General features: G+C 48.7%; 1 long non-coding RNA gene across 1 annotated transcript; it reads left to right on the forward strand.

Annotated features, from left to right (window-relative positions):
* The first annotated feature begins 4,007 nt into the window (after window positions 1-4,007).
* Window positions 4,008-6,263, forward strand: LOC135399463 (uncharacterized). Its single transcript, XR_010424284.1, has 2 exons — window positions 4,008-4,898; window positions 4,979-6,263. It is a non-coding gene; the product is annotated as an uncharacterized LOC135399463 (long non-coding RNA).
* The last annotated feature ends 9,719 nt before the right edge of the window (window positions 6,264-15,982 follow it).

Here is a 15,982-nt window from a genome sequence, read left to right on the forward strand (position 1 = left end):
GAAACTACCTTACAATAGCAAACAGTGCAAACCCTTTCTAAGCGAAAGGAATTAAATTTATAAGTTGTCATTCACCAAATTCCTCTATATTTATGCTTCCCGTGCACGTAACTAACGACACCATATTCCGAGTACAGGAAGCGGAGAAGAAAAAGAACGTATTTACCATGAAAACTACAGACACACCGCCGAAGCACGGTAGGAATACACCAGCACACTGATTCCTAAGAAAGATGCGTGCTAATCAACAATGAGGAGCGTTTAAAGAGTAACAAATGCTCCAAATCGAATCGCTTCCCATTGTTTCCTATGGGAGCAGCCGGCGCCATTGGGCCCTCCAACATGGCGGCCGGTTGCCGCACCTCTCTCCCACGAGCCCCTCTCTTGTGCGCGATCCAGCATTTATACATAGAGATCAGTGGCTCCGATAACCATGCTGACAGTGAACGCCTATACTACATTTCTGTGTCAACGGTTAGATACAATCTTGTCTCCAGGTCAAATTAAAACATATTTCATGGCGAAGTATGCAAGCTTGTTTGAAAATTTTGCAGTTTGCTCGCAAAAGCCCGTCCACCTTTTCCAGTACCATTGTTCTAGCGTTTTGCGATCATTGTTCTACATGTTGCTAAGATACAAGCTCCAGACGGACTTCGCCGTCAAGCCCTGATTTCAGGAGAATGAGAGGGCCTAGGCCATCACTATTGGCTCTTCAAACACTTTTCCCGCCTTTCTACCATATAATGCCTCCCGTGACGTCACTGTCATATGATTTTCGGTATTAGGGGTGTCGTCTTTCCGCGCGTTTATTGCCCCCTTTCAAGAAAAGTTTGAATACAAGATCACGTCATAAGAATAACACTCATTTGCATTTATCCTGCATAAGTTGCGCTGAAGTATCACAACTTCTTCAGCATGCGTGCTAACTCTTTAAAGTGCTACTCCGGACTCAGAAAACAGCGTTTATTTGATTGAGTCTATGTAAAGAAGATGCCTCAAGCATTCCATTCGCGAAATTTCAAGCCTGTTCACGAAAGCTGTGAATTTCTGTCAATTTTTGAAGACCTGCTGAGCTTCCACAAGTTTCGATGCCGCGATGAGCGCATGAGGTAATCATAAGCGCACAAACTGCAACGATGTCAAGTTCTGGAGAGGACAGTCATCTCCTAGCAACAACGCTGGCGTCCGGGGAGGGTCACGTGGTGGAGAAGTCAAGTGCCACTGGTGGAAAGAGGGGAAAATGGGAGAGATGTATTCTATCCCTCCTTTGTGTTTTCTCCATAGGCGGAGCGGTCGGATGATATGTCACGTGCGGCTCCGCTCACGCAGTGCAAAAAGTGAGCTCCGCCCCCGGAAGCCGCGAGGGCAACAAGGTTGCCAGATGAGAGCCGGGCGCTCCCTCGGAGTATAACATGATGTCTCAGTTCTAGAAAATAAAAAATAAATGTTCTCTGGTTTTCGCGTCACATACACTCTTAAAAATGAACTTCACCGCATAGCACGCTCCTAGCTAACCATCATCCCGAATGACACTGTTCTCGCCCCTGATTTGTTGAAAACGGGAGGCGGAACCTATTTTCTGCCATTATGCGCGGCACAGAAGAGGCTCCGCCTCCCGTTTTCAACAAATCAGAGGTGAGAACGTTGTTATTCGGGATGATGGTTGGCTTGGAGCGTGCTATGTGGTGAAGTTCATTTCTAAGAGTGCAGAGTCCTGGAGATACGGAAGAATGTGGGAACAGATTATTGGCACCACGTGCCTACCGATATAAACGCGGTCGACCTTCTGACGAGAGGCGTTTCTTCTCAGCAGCTGTTAACGGCAGAGCTGTGGTGGAAAGGACCATCGTGGCTGAAACATCCATTAACCATGTGGCCTCTTGATGATAAGCAATCACCTCAAAGCGATGACTATCCGACCGATTCTGTGTCCAATGTGCTACAAGTCATTCCAATTAGCTCACAGCAGCTGCCGCTGATCGACATTACGCGCTTTAGTAACGCAACGCGTTTGCACCGCGTCACTGCTTGGATACTACGTTTCATTAAAAACGCAAGACGCGCGAGAACTCAAGGACCGTTAAGTACAAACGAAATACAACGAGCGGAGACGTATTGGATCAGACGAGCTCAAGAGTCTGCATACACAACTGAACTTTTCTGTATTCATGAAAAAAGGCGCTACCTCGAAATTCCAAGGCTCCTGCGAATCAATACGCGAATAGGATACGACGCGAGCGTGAAAAACGTTCCTTACATATCAGAACCGTTCAAGTTATAAGTTTCACAGGAACACATAGTTTCTATATACCTTTAACATTCGCTTTACAGTCCCTTTAGGGAGTCGACCAAATTACAAGTATTGCCCCATCTATACTCTAAAAACTGAACTTTACAGCGTAGCACGCTCTGCGCCAACCACTGCCACGAATGATAGGGTTATCGCTTCTGATTCGAGGAAAGAGAGAGGCGTACGCTTTTTTGTGTCAATTATCATGTATCCAAACTGACACAAAAAGACGTACACCCCGTCTCTTTTCGAATCAGAAGCGATAACTCTATGATTCGTGGCAACGGTTGGCGCAGAGCGTGCTATGCGGTGAAGTACAGTTTTTAGAGTGTACTATACAGGGTGTTTCACGAAAGACCCCGGCTGAATAATTCGTGAACGGGTGGCACGATCGAAGAAATTTCTTTTCGGTAAAGATCCTTGGGACATCGGCTATGAACTGGTTAGTGAGCGGCCCATTTGCATATTCCCATACGCTCAAGAATTAAATAAACATCCTATACTTTTAAAAATGAGTTTCACAACATAGCACGCTCCTAGCCAACCACCATTCCGAATGACAACGTTCTCGTCCAACATTTGTTGAAAATGAACGCCTTTTTTGTGACAATTATGAACAACATAAGTGTCAAAACAAAGGCGTACGACTCCCGTTTTTAGCAAATCAGGGAAGATAACGATGCCATTCGAGATTATGGTTGGCTAGGTGCGTGCTATGCGGTGAAGTTGATTTCTAAGAGTGTAACTTTTAACTCTTACTTCGCACGCATAGGGAACCACTGCTTTACGCATCGTGACCTTTAGCGAAAAATATTCCAAGAAAAACACCGCGTCCACGCCTAACGATTTCTCCGACTAATTAATCGGTTTCGGTGTACATATCTCTTGCGCGGAGCAGTGCACCAATTCGATCTTTGTATCAGCTATGCGGCTGTCAATTTCGCCTTCATCTGCCTGGTTCTCGCACGGGGGCGACGGAAGATTCGGACCAGCGGCATGGCGGAGTGGGTTAGGCGTCTCGCTCTTTGGTGTCGTGCTTACGGGGAGGTGGTGGGTTCGAATCCTGCCACCGTCTGTGCTGTCTGAGGTTTTCTCTGGGCTTTCTGAGGACTTTCCAGACGAATGTCGGCACAGTTCCCCCTGAAGTCGGCCCAGGACGCATAATAACCCCCCTGCCCTCCACTCCTTCCTGCTCTCCTCTCCATCTGTACGCCGCTCATAGCCGCCGATGGTTCGCTGCGCTAACACAAAAGTAAAAAGAAAAGAAAAGGAAGATTCAGAACAGCCACAAGAGGCGCTTTGGTATCCCTCCTCAACACGACTGATATTTTGACGCTGACTCTTCTGTCGTTCCGTAGCTGAGATAGCGCGCTCTTATCATGGATGATGACGAATGCGCCGGGAGCGCTATGAACTAGTGGGGTACACTCTTAAAAATTAACTGCAACACATAGCACGTTCCTAGCCAACCATCATCCCCAATGACAGCGTTCTCGCCCGATTTATCGAGAACGGGAACCTTTCATTTTATTTTTATTTTTTGTCCTGATGTCGTGCGTAATTGATACGAAAAAGGCGCACGGCTCCCATACTCGTCCTATCAAGGGAGAGGACGTTGTCATCCGAGATGATGGTTGGCCGCACTCTTAAAACAAAGCTTCACCACATAGCACACTGAAATCCAAGCACTGTACAGAGAGATACATCTATCACACTCTTAAATTTAAAACACCCTTTAGGGTGTAATCCGGGTGTAACTGGGGTGTAAACTAATTTTTACTCCCAAATTACACCAGCTCGAAGAAACATCCTGGGATGAGGGGTGTTAAATGGGTGTAATAATAAAGTAACACCTTATTTACAACGTCCACTGAGCTCGGGTGTAAAAGAGGCGTAAAATGGGTGTAGCGGGCATAGAGCTTTTACATGAACTGTATTTCTTTTGAAAGCACAATGATATGCTTCATGTTACCTACAGATGCATACACTAGGGCACCTCAGTAGAAATTTTGAGTCTACACTGTAAATCCTGTGGCGAACATGTGCCGGTTAAATAGGTTCCCTCAGAAAGTACAGCCGGTACACAGCCGTAACCGTCTGGAAGCAGCCGTAACAGCTATCAAATAGCAAGCTCAACGATCCCTATCGCCAAATATGTGTGCTCCACTGAATAATACGTGTGCCTCCTGAGCCGTATATTCGTGTGCTTGTCGAATAATCCGTGTGCCGGCTGAATATGTGTGCCTTAGCTGGAGCGTACTACGTTGTTGCGCGCTCCGCCAGTGAGGAGTGACGTGGCACCGCGTATTCTACCGCAGTGCATTCGTCGCTGCGTTCGTGCCTGTTATGTGCGCTGCAACCTCGCCTTTGAAAGGACGACAACCTTGCTTTTTAATTACAAGTTTAATGTTTGCTTAAGGTAAGTCAACCTGGCTGTGATGCAACGTACGACGCCTGCGTTTTACTTTAACAATCGTTGTGTTGCAGACGATGGACACATTGCAAATGGCGGCAGGAGTGGATCGGCTACATCGGTGAAGCGTTACAAGCGAGGCTAATTGTATTCTTTCGTTATAGGTGAACTTGGGACTGTATCGACTGCAAGGACGTGAGTTACAAAAAGCTGTAATATTCTAGCATTAACGTTTGAACAATACCAGCGTGATATTCACTTCGGTTTCTTTACAGGTAGTGTCCTGTCACAACGGTCACGCATATGCGTGCAAAGCTGCAACTGCATCTCACATCGAAGAGGGGTCTGGTGCCACATGCTCGGACAATTATTCGTCGGCCATTTCGTTTGAGGAACTGTCGTGTTCGTCACTAAGGATGATCTTGGTTGAGCTTTGCAGTGCCAGCCTGGTGCATCGGAGGGGTTGTGCCCATGCAACGTGTGCTCCATATGTGTGTGTTGGGATTAGTGAACCGTGTATGCTTTCCATTCGGCCAACGATGATGTACTGGATGAAATTTAAAGGTATGTGCACGCCAATAAAATTTAGTGTTTCAAGTTCAATGTCCTTGGTGCATTTTTTCCCCTATTTTCTTCTTCTTTTTTCTTTTTCTTTTTTTGCGAAGCCTGGAGATCATTTTCTTTAGAGAACTCGAGAGGCATAATGTGTCTCGCGTATTAGTGGGTACAAGTATTCCTTCACTACGTCCGGTACACTGTGGCTCCTGGCGTCAGCAGCGATGTCGTACCAGTTGTTTCAGGGGGCACAGGGCACCTACAGCTTTCGCAGGCTTCCTCTTGAAGTCATCTGGTGCACTTTTTCAGAAATGTGACAGTTGATCAGGCGGCATCTATCCGTCAATGGGTTTAGAATGTACATTGTACCTATTTGAGACGTACTTGTCTGAAGTTTGAGTTTCGGGCTTTCACAGCATTCTGCAGCCTCTGTGAAGAGTCGTTGCAAGTAGTAAGCAGCAGGCAGGTCGGGAAAAATCTGCTGTGCCTGTTTATTACTCACTACCTGCAGCATGCCGCAGAAAGCAGCGAAACCATGAAACCCAAATGACAGACAGTATGTCGCCAGCAGTACATGTCCAGCTCAATATGACTTTTTTTCAGAGCATTCAAGAAAACCTGTGAAGCGAAAAAGCCGCTGCTCCTTGCTCGCTCTTTCGCTGCTCCTTGAGGGCACCTTAAGCTTTGGCACACTTTGCTATACTGGCGTCAGGAGTTTTAAAGCAGTGTTGCCCAGCAGGACTTTACATCATTCTTGTTGAATGTTTCTTTTAAGACCCCAGAACTAAGGGAGACCGAGCTTTGTTATGCAATGCACAAAGCAGGTGCTTTGTATCCTGGCAAGCAAGAGTTTCATGCCATATATAGCTTCGGCGGTAATTACGGTTCCAGTGTTGATATGTGGTGTTTGTCTGGTTTGGCCTTATTAGCAATACAAAGGATTGTAACTGCGGTAGCAATTGGACCTCAAGCACTATGAAATAAAGAACCGTTATACTTAACCTACGTGTGGACTTTTCTTTTCAGGTGCATTTCCCAAATGCTGCAGTGGCTGTGCATTTGGTGCTCGTGGAAATTTCTTGTGTCCACAGTAATTAGCAGAGAGGCACTCCCCTGAATTATGTATGAGTAATTCAACTCCTCATTTATTGGACTGCGTACATGTGGATAGATTCACAGTTTCTGGCTGCTGGCATTTGTGAGAACTATAGCATCTATCTCTCAAGTAGCACGTGTATTACTTGACAGATAAACAACACCTTTTTGAAGGGTGTAATATTACCAGGGGTGTTAAATTACACCCTAAAGGGAGTGAGTTATAGCACTTTTGGATTACACCCTAAAGGGTGTTTTTGAAGTAGCAAATTACACCCTTTTTTGAGGTTATAGCCGGTGGAAAAGGGTGTGATATTACACCTTAAAGGGAGTGAGTTATCGCACTTTGGGATTACACCCTTATTACACCCTAAATGGTGTAAAAAAATTAAGAGTCCACTCTTTATTTGCCGAAAGCGCGGGGCGTACGCCTTTTTGTGACAATTAACATTTCTGCATAAGTGCGTCTCCCGTTTTCAACAAATCAGGAGAGAGATCGATGTCATTCGGAATGATGGTTGACTAGGAGCGTGCTATATTGTGAAGGTCATTTTAAGGGTGCACCATGATCAACATTTATTTCAGTCCTCAAAAGTGGAACGCCGTCTTCATTGCGTGCCGCTAAGTGGCGCGAGAGACACACTTTTATTATTAAAGGGACCATGAAATGATGTTCGCAAATTCCGACTACTCTGCAGGAAACCATTCTCATGATCCCTCATTATCGTACACACGTGGACTTTTAACCGTATTCAGTACAACGGGGGCGTAGTTATCAGACAAAAATAGCAGGGCGTGACCGCTGGATCTATGATTTCGAAGCGGACTTACGTCATCGCCATCCAATTCCCTCAGCCAACTGTGAACGACGAGGAGGAACAGCCCGCAGGACCATGTGGGTGCATGGTTTCGGTTTGGACAACAACGACGTCGTATATCTGCCGTCCAAATCACTTGAAATATGACGAAAGGCAAATTGTCAGCGATGGAGGAAGAGATTATGCGACACACACAGCGTCTATGTATCGTTCGATACTCAGCAGCTCCTAAAATGTCACCGACGGAGGTATGTTCTGACGAATAAGAAGTTCAAAGAGAAAAACGTGCTCCGGTAACCATGCTGACAGCGAACGGCTATATTACATTTCTCATAGGGTTCTGTGTCAACGGTTAGATACAATCTTGTCTCCAGGGCTATTTCATGGCGAAGCATGCGAGCTTGTTTGAAAATTTTGCAGTTTGCTCGCAAAAGCCCGTCCACGAATCAGCAGCATGTTCTGTGCATGATGTCACGGCCAGTTCGTCTCGGAGGCGGACCGTGTAGCAGCTGCCGTTCACGCCCATGGTTACTATAGAATATCTTCGGTATTTGAGCCGTTTTCAACTTCACATTTCACAGAGTGAATGCTTTAGTACAGGGGAACAAATTAAAAATGATCGTGGGCTTGTCAAATATTCTTTCATGGTTCCTTTAAGCTTCCGCCACACCGGCAAAGTTGGATAACTAGCACTGACGATATGTGGCCGTGGGCAGACTGCAACACACCGTTCGCGGCAGTCGCCGCACTAACAATTCTCGAGTTCAACTTGGTCACGGCCGCCTCCATACGTGGCTCTCCTGCTTGATGACAGTCACACACACAACTTCAGGGTGACGGTTATTTCGGTTCTGGACCCCATTCCCGATACCGCGATAGAGACGGCACTCACGGGATATGGGGGGCCAGTCACCAAGGTGAGCCGTGAGACATTCCTTCAGAAGGAATTGGAAGGAATCGAAACAGGGAACCGTCGTGTTCTTATGGAGATGCGATCCCCTGTTCCGAATTTCATCAGCGTACGCGGTAGGCGCTTGACCATCAATTATGATGGCCTGAAGCGCGTGTGCATGCGTTGCAATGCGGAAGGTCACTTTAAGAAGGACTGTGTGGCCCCGATTTGTAACCGCTGTGGTGAGGTTCGGCATGAGAGTTGCGATACCTTGTGTAGGCGTTGCGGTGGAGACCACACCGTGTCCGAGAGTTCGGCTGCAACGTGGGCTTCCCGTGTTGGGACTGGTCGCGTGCCACCGAAAGAACCCGTTGTGCCTGCTGTGCAGGCTGCCAGTGCGGACACCCCAACCGTAGTTTTGTCTCGTGAAGATGAGCATCCCGTTCTAGAAGCTGTTAGTGTGGCGGCTGCGAATGAACGTGGTGTTGGTGACCTGACACAGTCGTGGCGTCATTCCATGATAGGCAAGCCTGAGCGATGGGCAAGACACGCAAACAAACACCAACACGAAGGCTCAAAAAGCCTTTGAGCCTTCGTGTTTGTGTTGGTTTACGTGTCTTGCCCATCGCTCAGGCTTGCCTATCATGGAATTTATCCACCAGCTAGCCTGCATTTACGCCATTCTGTCAGTCGTGGCGTCTCCCGACAATGCTTCTGCCAGTGGTGAGGTCATTGTCAAGGGAGCTGCTGTACTCATACTGCGGCAGTGGTCCCAGTTAGTGACGGGGATGCTGGTGATACTGGAGTTGGGGGTGATGGGGACAGTGTAGCGTCTTCTAGCTCCGACAGGTTGGTTATTGACCTAGAGTTAGATGAGGAAGGTGCATTTGCTGCCGCGATGGATTTCATCGAATCTGCAGCGAAGAGGAAGCGCCAAGCATCCGAGGGGTCTGCAGCGCGAGATTCCTAACTAGCCTGTTCGCGTCCTCAATTTTTCTCTTAATCTCCCTATTCAGTATTGCCACACTAAATGTACGTGGACTCAGCAGGGAGGTGAAGCAGTTAGAAGTGATCGACTGGGCAAGGTCTGCTCGCGTAGACATCCTTCTCCTGCAAGAAACCGTGTTCCTGTCCGGTCGGGCTCTAAAGTCTTTAGAGGTTTCGCATGGGCTCAAGGCGTTCTTTAGCTGTGATTCGCCCCACAGAGCTGGCGTGGGAATTTTAGTTTTTCAGTCGTTTCGGGGATCTATTAGGTGGTTCGACACGGACACCGAGGGAAGGGTGGTGGCTGTCGAGCTGGAACATGAGTGTAAAACACTGCGTGTTGTGAATGTTTACGCCCCCGTGTGCCGCGGTGAGCGCTCGGATTTTTTTCGCAGAATTGACACGTTTTTTTTTTTTTTTATGGAAATCAGAACTTAATATTTGCAGGCGATTTAAACTGTACGATAGACCGCCAGCACGGCCGGCAGGCGAACAGAGAGCTAGTGGTGAACTCGATTGGTTTAATTGATACTTGGTCCCACGTGCATGGTAATGCGTATGAGTTCACCTGGGTTAACACACGTCGCCACCACAGCTGACTAGACAGATTTTATGTCTCGCCTGGCTTGGCAGACTTCATCTCTAGTTGTGCGACCCGACCGTGAAACATGATACAGATCTTGATATTTTTGTCTCAGCGCAAGGTATTCATCTATCGCTAATGCATTTGTACAGCCGAAAGTTGTGCTAAGTTGTGCTAACTCAAGCGTTCATACTTACCTCACACAGCCGTGACGAAGAACTGGGGGTGAAGTTTTCCCTTCCTACAACGTGAAGCCAGCGGGCACGACGGTCAGCATTTCGGTCTCCCGTCGGGAAGCGAAATAGTCGTTTCCCGTGCTCCGTACGGCTTCTGCAACCAAGCGCGCTGCAGCCAGTCATGCTGCTTGCGTTCGCTTGACGGTTCTAGAAACTGTATTGAAACAGGAAACGCGACGTACGTTGAAACAGGCTAGCGAAATAGCAAGAAACAGCGGTTCCACTGGCACGTCAACAAAATGCCGCCGACATGCAGATTTTGAGGGCGGCGCTCTCAACGTTGCCAGACGGCTGTCGGCATGTTGCCGGGGAAAAGGAATGCAATACTCTGAGCGAAGCTGTTTAGTGACTCTACACGGCAGATATACGACGTCGTTGTTGTCCAAACCGAAACCATGCACCCACATGGTCTTGCAGTGTGTGTCCTCCTCGTCGTTCACAGTCGGCTGAGGGAATTGGATGGCGATGACATAAGCCCGCTTCGAAATCATAGATCCAGCTGTCACGCCCTGCTATTTTTGTCTGATAACTGCGCCCCCGTTGTACTGAATACGGTTAAAAGTAGACGTGTGTACGATAATGAGGGATCATGAGAATGGTTTCCTGCAGAGTAGTCGGAATTAGCGAAAATCATTTCATGGCCCCTTTAACAATGAAAGTGTGCCTCTCACGCCACTTAGCGGCACGCAATGAAGACGGCGTTCCACTTTTGAGAACTGAAATAAATATTGATCATGGTGCACCCTTAAAAATGAACTTCACCACATAGCACGCTCCTAGTCAGCCATCATTCCGAATGACATCGTTCTCTCCCCTGATTTGTTGAAAACGGGAGACACACTTATGCAGAAATGTTAATTGTCACAAAAAGGCGTACGCCCCGTGCTTTCAACTTTCAGTCGAACAGACATTATTCTGAGATATAACACGACAAATGCTTAGTTTGATGAACTTGATTAAACGGACTGTAAAGTGCAACATAACTACACGCTAAAAACAGAACTTCACCGCATAGCACACTTTGCGTCAACCATTGCCAAGAATGATAGGGTTATCGCTTCTGATTCGAAGAGAGACGGGGGTGTACGCCTTTTTGTGGCAATTTTCATATATCCACCAAAAGGCGTACGCCCATCTCTCTATTCGAATCAGAAGCGATAACCCTACCTTTTGTGGCAATGGTTGGCTCACAGCGTGATTTGCGGTGAAGTTCTGTTTTTAGAGTATAGTTATGTTGCACTTTACAGTCGGTTTAATCAAGTTCATCAAACTAAGGATTTGTCGTGTTATATCTCAGAATAATGTCTGTTGGTGACGTTGCTGACTATGTGGTGACGTTCATTTTTAAGGGTGCACCATGAAAAACATTTATTTCAGTCCTCAAAAGTGGAACGTCGTCTTAATTGCGTACCGCTAAGTGGCGTGAGAGGCGGACACTTTATTGTTAAGCTTCCACCACACCGGCAAAGTTGAATAGCTAGCACTGATGATATGTGGCAGTGGGCAGACTAAAACACAGCGTTCGCGGCAGTCGTCGCACTAACAATGGATTTAGTTCATGATTCTAGAAACCGGGTCCTTATCCGGTCGGGCTATAAAGACTTTAGAGGTTTCGCATGGGCTCAAGGCGTTCTTTAGCTGTGGTTCACCCCACAGAGCAGGCGTGGGAATTTTAGTTTTTCAGTCGTTTCGGGGATCTATCAGGTGGTTCGACACGGACACCGAGGGAAGGGTGGTGGCTGTCGAGCTGGAACATGAGAGTAAAACACTGCGTGTTGTCAATGTTTAAGCCCCCGTGCGCCGCGGTGAGCGCTCGGATTTTTTTCGCAGAATTGACACGTGTTTTTATGGAAATCAGAACATAATTTTTGCAGGCAATTTTAACTGTACGATAGACAGCCAGCACGGCCGGCAGGCGAACAGAGAGCTAGTGGTGAACTCGATTGGTCTAATTGATACTTGGTCCCACGTGCATGGTAATGCATATGAGTTCACCTGGGTTAACACACGTGGCCACCACAGCCGACTAGACAGATTTTATGTCTCGCCAGGCTTGGCAGACTTCATCTCTAGTGCGACCCGACCTGCTGGGGATCTTACAGATCATCACGGCGTTCTTTTGTCCCTATCTGGCCTGCCGAATTTTCGATCTGGTTGTTGTTTTTGGCGGCTGAACGTGTCCTTGCTCGAGGACCCCGAAATTAAAAGTGATATGCAAGATTGGTTATCGGAACAGTGTTCCGCACCCGATTTTGGGCCAGATCACTGGGAGGCTTTGAAGCAGGGAGCAGCACACCGTCTTCGGTCTTGGGGGAGACAGCGTACGCGTGAATATTGGCAGTGCAGAGATGCACTCAGGCAGATATTAGCTATTCTTCGCCACCCTGGCTCTCGCAGCCATGACACTGCCTCTGAGATAGAGGATGTGCAAAGGCGCCTTGCGTCTCTTTGTATGCACTCTTGGCGCAAGTTCGTAGCGCAAAGAAATGTCGAGCGCTGGTGTCGGGAAGCTTATAGCTCCCACATGCTGTTGCGGCGCTATGGGGCAGGAAATCTGGGCTCGAGTACAGCCGAGCTCAGGTCAGCTGACGGCTCACTTCTAACCGAACCTGATGGCATTCAAGCAGCGATGCGTGAGCACTGCGCGGCCCTTTACGAGGAGTCATCACCCGACGAGCCCGTTATCAGCCGAGAGTGCCCCCTGCCGGACGAAAAGATAGAGCATGTAGGCTCAGGGCCGCTCACGCAAGAAGAGATTGTAGCAGCTGTCTCCTCAATGCCAAACGGAAAGTGTCCCGGCGTTGATGGCCTCCCAGTTGAGTTCTACAAATGTTTCTGGCGGGTAATTGGTAACTCCTTTACTCGGGAATTTAATCTATGCTTTTCCCGAGGGATGCTATGTTCTAGCATGCTGAGTGGAGATCCGGATGCATACCGGCCTATCACTCTATTGGCATTCGACTACAAAATCCTAGCCAAGGCACTTCTTTTGCGTGTTTCGCCGCATTTAGAAAAGGTGCTACACCCGTGCCAGGCGTGTTCGGTCCTTGGCAGGTCGTGAGACCTCCACTGGATAGCGCTACGCGATGCCATACATTGGATAATGTGTTCACGCACAGCAGCAGTGGTGGCTTCCTTCGATCAGTCGATGGCATTCGGTCGTGTGCGCCACATGTACCTATTTTGAACACTGAGAGCATACGGTTTCGCCGATGGTTGGGTGTGCTTCGTTGAGGTGCTATACAAAGGCGCAAAAAGTGTCGTTTCCGTAGCTAGTGGTCTATCGTCTCCATTTGACGTTACATGTGGTGTCCGACAAAGATGCCCTCTCTCCCCCGCCTTGTATGCCCTTGCCATCAACCCTCTCCTCGGGAGGCTGTGTTCTCTCTCAGTTATCCTAAGGCTACCTAATAGACGCCCACCGCCTGTTTTCGTACGCTGATGATGTCTCCGTCATACTACCGCGCGAGAGTTCCCCAGAGCCAGTGTTGAAAGCGTTCGAAGACTACGGTACAGTTTCTGGGGCAAGATTGAGTAGGTCGCGCGGTTGAGGTGTCGCTCTTTGTATAAATGTTCAGCCAACCTGTGCTGTACCGTTTCAAGTTCCTGTAAGACATCAGGTTAAACTCCTGGGAGTTCCTTTTGACAGTGCAGGGGTCTCAGCTGTCAACTGGCCTCGAGTATTCAGCCGCTGTAGTGCTGTGCTGCGAGAACTTAAGTTTGTTGAACAGCCGATCACTTTTCGGGCACGGCTGTTAGCAGCATGGTATTACAGTCGCTTGAGGTTTTTAGCGGCTGTTTCATCCCCGTCGGCGGTAATACAAGCTGCTATCACATGACACGCGTTCCGCTTTCTGTGGGGCGGATCCGTTGAATGGGTCTGTAGGTCTCAACTCCACGGAGGCCGTGATCTGGGTGGCTTGGGAGTACGGCCTGTGCCAGAAGAGTGCTTGGCGGTTCAATCGCGTATTCTCTTTGAGGCGCTCCGTGCGTCAGAGCACCTAGCCTGCCCATTAGTGCAGTATTTCCTAGGATACGCCACCAGGTGGTTTCTTAAAAGTCCCGAGATTCGCCCCAGGGCGGAAGTACTCCCTGCTTATTTTTGTGCTTGTGTTGCTGTCGTGCGGCGCTTGCGTGTCGAATCCCCAGGTGAAGACATTTCCTTGTGGAGCGTCCGTGATTTCTACGCCGCCTGCAGGGAAATGCGACCGGGTCCCGCAAGGCCAGCAGTGCCAACGAAATTCGCTTGGCGGCGTATCACTGCTGGCTGGCTTGATGCACGGCGTGCTAGTCTCCAGTGGAAGCTGGCCCATGGTGTCCTCCCACTGCGTGAACGTTTGCACAGTTTTCGGATATGTCGCACGGACGGTTGTCCGTTTTGTGGCATGTCTGAGACAGCTGAACATTGTTTATTGCGATGCCATATTCCACTTTTACTGCCGAGTAGGGCTGCGCAAATATTTGGGCTCCCAGCAGTTGATGGGCCACCGTAAGGTACCTGGAGCCGTTGCCGGTCGCACGCGCAGAGCGGAAGCAACTAGCATTGCTGATATCAAAAATTTACTTCCAAATTTGGATTCGTCGGTACCGGCTGTCCTTTGGTGGCCCAGATGTTCGTAGCATGGCTATTTTTCGGGCAGTGAGAGCCGTGGCTGCGTGCACATATCATCCGTGAGCAGTCATTATTTGGGTCTGTGGAGTGCTGTCGCCGCTGGCTTACAGCGACTCGGCTCTTTGATTATGATCAAGGTGAGTGGCATATCAAGTTCTAGTAAGCCCATTAGGACTGTACTGCTCCCCCGTAGCGACTCTTCCGTAGTTTCAGGATTGTTCGCAGGTCGTGGCACGTACAAAAAGCAATCTCCCTTTGGAGCGTTGTTATCTGGTATGCAAGATACAGTTTGTGCAAAAGAGGCTACCTCCATAGGTAGTTATCTTGGTTGCTGACAATACACACTACGAAGCATTACTTTCCTTCGTGCCGTAATTCCGTACGCGACTCTCCGCAGTCTTGGTCTATTGCATGGCGACGAAAAGGACGAACAGCAATCCTTAACGTGACGTGATTTCACAAGCAGGAGGTTACATTGCACTAGTTCTAGTTTTAATCCTAGCTTATATCGGAGCCAGTCCTTGTGATTGGTCTTCCGGCTCGATGCAAATACAGAAGTGCTCTTTGTAAATGCCCAGCCAACCTGTGTTGCACCGTTTCAAGTTCTTGTAAGACTTCAGGTTAAAATCCTGGGGGTTGTTTTTGACAGCGCAGGGGTCTCAGCTGTCAACTGGTCTCGAGTATTCAGCAGCTGTAGTGCTGTGCTGCGAGAACTTAAGTTTGTTGACCTGCCGATCACTTTTCGGGCAAGGCTGTTAGCAGCATGGTATTACAGTCGCATGTGGTTTTTAGCGGCTGTTTCATCCCCGCAAGCGGTAATACAAGCTGCCCAGGCAGCACAGCGCGACGACCCAACGTCGGTGCGCCGGCGGCGACCGACCCGACCGGGTCGGCTCCCGACCATGGTCCGGCATACGGTTTGCAACTCGGGGATGGCACTTACCACTCGATGAGTCGCTTAAAAATGTTGGAATTCCTCAAAAGTTTCGGGAGCACAGCAGGATACATTCGTTTCCGGGGCCTCCGACAGTGCAAACACGGCTCGATGATGGAGAAAGATCATTGGCCAGGTTCGAAACTGTCGGTTACGTGATTGCATCGCCCGGCGCCTGACTGTCTGGGAAGAGAAATCCGTTGCTGCACCCCGGTCATGTGACTGATTATCGTGAAGTGATCAGATCAGCATCCTGGAGCGATCCTATATTTTGGTCACATGACCAAGGTCAGTCCAGACCGGGAAATGACCAGAGCAGCATCGGGGAGCAATCCTATATTATTGTTTACATGACCAAAAGGAGACCAGAGCGGGAAACGATCAGGGCACGGTCGGGGGACTACCTTATCTTCTCTTATGTTCTACCTCTTCAGTTCCCACACCGCTGGGAACCAGTCGGGCACTATCGCCCGTTCAGGAGCCGAAGCCCCCATTGCGTTCCCATTGTTTTCCCGAGGGTTTGTGCTGCCTGGGTGCTATCACACGGCACGCGTTCCGCTTTCTGTGGGG

The sequence above is a fragment of the Ornithodoros turicata genome, chromosome 7 (genome assembly GCF_037126465.1).
Source record: "Ornithodoros turicata isolate Travis chromosome 7, ASM3712646v1, whole genome shotgun sequence".
Classification (NCBI taxonomy): Eukaryota; Metazoa; Arthropoda; class Arachnida; order Ixodida; family Argasidae; genus Ornithodoros; species Ornithodoros turicata.